Genomic DNA, 6000 nt, shown 5'->3' on the forward strand with positions numbered 1-6000 from the left:
CCTTGGGGTTTGGGGCGCTGCATAGGCGATTCCAACGGTACCTAAATCATGTTATTTCGTTAAGAAACGAAGATTTAATTGCAGATCTGAGATAGGTTGACTGTTTACGTTCTTGGTGATTTTGACTTTGACCCTGTAGTCAAATTATGGGTAAGAACAGAGGTGATTCGTTATGATTGACTAATTCGTTACGCGTTCATAACGAATGGGACCCAATTCGTGAGACTTGACAATGAATGAGCTCTTAGTTCGTTATCTATCCATTCGTTAGATAAGATAACGAATCTGGTAATTCGATTATGCTCAATCGCTATGCTAAGGTAACGAATAAGATGATGTTCAGATAACGAATTAGCATAACGAATCAAGTAACGAATCAGGTGATTCGTTACTTGCCAACTCGTTATGTGAGGATAATGAACCGGACCGCGAATCAAGTTATGATGAGATAACGAATCAGAATAGCGAATTAGACCACGAATCAGGCTTAATTCGTTATAGAGATTTAGTTAGCAAATTAAATAATAATTTAATTTTCTAATGGAAAATGTGTTAAGACAGCACGACCCAGCCAGGGGCTCTGCCCCTTGGACCCTGCTAGGGGCTGCCGCCCCTAGAACCCCGTTGTCAGGGGCGCTGCCCTCGAACCCTCGTTCGTTGAGGGTTATAATTAGACCAGGAGCGCGTTATGGGTAGTGATAGTTAATTGATACGCATAATTATTATACAGCTAGCTGTGCACAGCCAAAAAAAGGAGTAACCATTAACGGAAGAAGTAACCGAGTTCAGGTGAGTTTCTAGCCCCACTTCCTTGTTATGTTTTCGAGGTTGTGTGCATACTCGATGTGACAGTTAATACACTTAACTTAAATGGTAAGTGTATGCCATGTATGATATATGTGTTAGATATGATTGATTGCCTGTCGGTACGTGAATGATCTTCGGATATTGCATGTACCTTTAGGTTATAAATAAAGATATGGATATTGTATGTAATGCAGGGATGATTACTTGTCGGTACGTGAACGATCTTTGGATATTACATGTATTGCCAAGAATTGCAATGATTGTCTCCTTATATGGATATTAAATGATAGCTTATATATAGAGTTCCCTCTACGGATAATATATAGAGTGTTCCTTAAATGGAAAGTATAGTGTTCCTTTAATGGAAAGCACAGTGTTCCTTTAATGGAAAGCATAGTGTTCCTTTAATGGAAAGCCTAGTGTTCCTTGGATGGAAAGCCTAGTGTTCCTCAAATGGAAAGCATAGTGTTCCTTCTATGGAAGTATATAAGATGTTCCTTCTATGGAAAATATATATATATAGAGTGTCCTTCTATGGAGAATATAGACAGTAGGATAATAGTAATAGTTCTTTTAATAGATATTATGTGACGTCCTCTTATGGATATTTATACAAGGTTAAGATATGTATGTATGTATGTAAGATATGTGTATGTATTGTCTGTCGCCTGATTAACTAGAACTCACTCAGCGTAGCTGACTTTTAGTATGCACGCAGGTATATATGTTTATCGAGAAGGAATGAGGATGACACACGGCATGGATTGAACGGATGGCATATGAAGATAGAAGAAACGATGTTTTAACTACGATGTATTATGTTATGGTTTTAAAGAAAAGATTAAATGCTTTGTAACGAATGATTAATATTTTATATTCCGCGAAAGTTTTAATTAACTCTGATTTATAAGAAATGTGTTTATGAGTAAATCCAACACCAAAGTAGGGCTACCAGTAACGGGGCCTTACAAATATCTATTAATCAAATTCAATTATCAAATAAATTAAATACAAACAAGTACATAATTCATACAACAATACAAATTTTATATTTCTTGATTAAAATATTCTTCTAGCTAAATTCTTCACTAAGTCTTCACCAACCTGCATATGCGTATAAAATAAAGTTTTGTCAACAACACATGTTGAGTGAGCAACACACCAGTTTAGTTGTACATATAGTATATATAACAAAATACGTAGCTGCAACAAGTCATATGAGAATAACAAATTAACCAATAAGCAAGTATAACTGAGATTTCGAGAAGCACAAAGGCTAACGACTGGCATATGATCATACTAGACTGAGATTATGTTGGACCTCTCCGAATGCGGAGCATACAAAGAAAGTAAGCATATAACAAGTAAGGTATAAGTTGTTAACACATAAGACAATAGTTGCAGTTTTGAGTATAAGTATAAATGAGAAATATATTTACGCATATGTCCCCAAAACGTGGAAAACAGGTAAAATAAGGGAATGTGGTACTCACCTTAGCACATGAGCGAACGGGAAAAACGATATGATAAAAATGTGGATGATGGATCAAGCCATTCGAGAAAATACCGACAAGATGTCCTTAACGATGCTTATAATCTGGTGAACCAGGAACGGCTACTAACGGTACCAAAACGAACTGACATGATCGTTAAAGAAAGATATAATACGATTAGCGTTAGGGCTATGGTTGTCGCTGGAATAAAGATTGTGAATGTAGGTTTAATTGTAATATAATGTTCGTTATGATTTATTTTGATGTCAGCCATAATAATTTAAGCAATACAGATCACTGATTGATTGATTAACAAATTAACGAGTGTCGGCAATGTCATGTTAGAATGTATAACAATAAGTGTCACACCCCCATCTAGGGCCTAGGAGTGTGATCAATAGTTGGTACCACATTTGTAAATAAATCAGAGTAGCGGGTTAATGCGGAAGTCTTACAAAAACATGTGGATTATAGTTATAAATATTTATAATACAAAAGTCGAGAGAAAAGTCTCGTTTACATTTACTTGTTTATAAGTTTTACAAAAACATCATATTTTAATATTTACACAAAATTATCCGAGCCATCAGATTCTTGAGCTCGTCGTCTTTTAAGCTCTAACATCGGTTACCTGCAAAATGTTAGAAAATACGTCAGCAACGAATGCTGGTGAATATGCTGACGCTAAAAATATTTTCCTTACTTAATCACCCCTCGAAACCACGTAAGTCTCGGCCCATCTTGGCTTAGGAATAATCAAGTTAAAACAATATCATTATAAACTCGAGTCTCTACACTAGGTCACCTCAGCAAAACACCGCAGCATTTCGACATAACTTAGGTACCATAAATATACACATTGTTAGTCTCACTCGGACATAACTTAGGTCCGGCCCATCGTGGCTGGAGGTCGTGACCAAGCATGGTGCGATGTGCCCACCGCATTCCACATATGTAAGGATCCAGACAAACGTATACCTCAGCCTGAGGGCTAGGCTTATACTCTTATTTACAATGTTTTTAGAGACACTTAGTCTCATGTAAAGTTTTACACATAACATTTTGATTTGTTTTGAAAACAAGTTTGTAAAAGTTGGGCATATTCACCTTTTCAATGGGATCGGCTTCCAACACCGTCCGTGAGTCTTTCACTTGCTATCTCGCACCAATAGTACGAGTATAACTTTTGTTAGTCGGATACACGATCCGGCTTAAGACCTTTAGTCTTATTTATCTCGATGAACCTTTAGTTCAATACTCTTTTACTTTAAAACCTTTAGTTGAAAAGTAATATTTATAAACCTTTAGTTTATTTATAAAAACCCTACGTTTCTTCTTCATTAAGAAACGTATTCTTTTTTTTATTATTAAAGTATACTCATTATACTTAAATAATATATTTTATAACAAAGATTTATTATATACACATATATATACTCAAATATATGTATACTTTTCTTTTTCTTTATTTTCTTTGTTATATATTTCTTTTGAGACATCGAGTATAATTTCGACTTTAGGGTTAAGCCTTTATAATATTTTATTAATATTTTATTCGGGCATCATGACTACCTTGGTTGGCTTATAGAACCCTATTTACTCGAGCAGCACTTCGTCGCCACTTGATTACTCACTCTTTCCACACTTGGCACGTTTCTCGAGACACCAACACTTCTCGGCACGCACTTCGAGATTATTGTCGGGACGTCGGAATGGTATCACCTTCTTGAAGTACACGTCGTCGGGGAATGGCACGAGTATCGAGGTACAGTCACGGAAAAATGAGGAATCGGGCACGGTTATCGAGGTGGATCGAAGGCACGTATATCGAGGTATAGCGAGATGTTTAGAGAGAGAGAGTAATGTGTGTGATTTGAGGTGTGAGTGAATCAAACCCGTGGCCCTCTATTTATAGGCTGAAATTGAAACCCGTCGCGGTACGCGACGGCCTACTGGGAACCCGTCGCGTATCGCGACGTAGCATGGACGAGTCACCCAGTAGGCCTGCCACATGGCGACACGTGGCAGGCGTTGCGCCACGTGGCGGACGTGTTGCCACGTGGCAGCAAACGGTGCCACCGTGTGCCACGTGGCACACGTGTCAGACAACCCATCACGGTACGCGATGGGTCTTTCTTCTGATCCATCACGTAGCGCGATGGGTCAGGAAAACAGAAATTATATTTTCAACCCAGCAGCTTGGAAGTTGACAGATTTGATCCCTTGACTTTGGTTTTTGGCATTTTTGGCTCGATATTTTCCGTGATGTTACATCCTTCCCACCTTGAAATAAATCTCGTCCTCGAGATTCCTTATGAGAATAAGTGGGGGTATTTCTTTCTCATTTCGGACTCGAGTTCCCATGTGTACTCAGGTCCTCTTCGGGAATCCCATTTTACTTTCACGATTTTCAGTGTTCGTCTTTTTAATTTCTTAGTTTTCGAATCTTCAATTTGAATAGGTCTTTCAATGAATATTAAGTTTTCGTTAATTTCTACATCTTTTAATGGCATCGAAAGAGATTCATCGGCTAGACACTTGCGCAGATTCGAAACATGGAATACATCGTGTATCCCTTGAATTTCCTCTGGCAGTCGCAAATGATATGCAACAGTGCCAATTCGTTCAAGTACCTCGAAGGGTCCAACGAATCAAGGACTTAGCTTTCCTTTCTTGCCGAAGCGAACTACGCCTTTCCATGGCGAGACTTTCAAAAGAACTTTGTCACCAAAACCAAATTCCAACGACTTACGGCGGATATCGGCGTAACTCTTTTGGCGATCACATGCCGTCTTAAGTCGTTCTCGAATTTGAAGAATTTTGTCGGTGGTTTCTTGGACTATTTCGGGTCCAGACAATTGATTGTCTCCGGTTTCAGACCAGCACACAGGCGTCCTACATTTTCATCCATATAACGCCTCAAATGGTGCGGCTTGAATGCTCGTGTGATAACTTTTATTGTATGAGAATTCCATTAGGGGTAAGTGGTCATCCCAACTTCCTCCTAAGTCAATCACACAAGCTCGGAGCATGTCTTCCAACGTTTGAATCGTCCTTTCGCTTTGCCCATCAGTTTGTGGATGATAGGCGGTGCTAAGGTTTAACTTGGTGCTGAATGCTTGTTGGAAGCTTTTCCAAAAGTGAGACATAAAACGACTGTCTCGATCAAAGACTATAGATAGCGGTACTCCATGTATGGCAACAACGTTGTTTACATAGATACGTGCTAATCTATCCATTGAGTGTGATTCGTTGATCGGAATAAAGTGAGCAGATTTGGTTAATCTATCGACGATCACCCAAATAGCATTATGTTGTTGAGTCGTCTTTGGGATTTTGGTTATGAAATCCATGGTTATTAAATCCCACTTCTATACGGGAAGTTCGGGTTGTTGAAGCAGTCCCGAAGGCTTTTGGTGTTCAGCCTTGACTTTCAAACAAGTTAGACATTTCACCACATGCGAAGCGATGTCCTTTTTCATCCCATTCCACCAGTAGTTTGTCTTGAGATTTTGATACATTTTGTCACTACCGGGGTGTATCATGTATTTGGACTTATAGGCTTCGTTAATAATCTTTTCACCAAATTCCAACGGCTTATGACGAATATCAGCGTAACTCTTTTGGCGATCACATGCCGTCTTAATTCGTTCTCGAATTTGAAGAATTTTGTAGTGGTTTCTTGGACTATTTCGGGTCC

Source organism: Bidens hawaiensis, unplaced genomic scaffold (assembly GCF_021521415.1).
Source record: "Bidens hawaiensis isolate Kalapana, Puna unplaced genomic scaffold, B.hawaiensis_p1.1 tig00419396_1, whole genome shotgun sequence".
NCBI lineage: Eukaryota > Viridiplantae > Streptophyta > Magnoliopsida > Asterales > Asteraceae > Bidens > Bidens hawaiensis.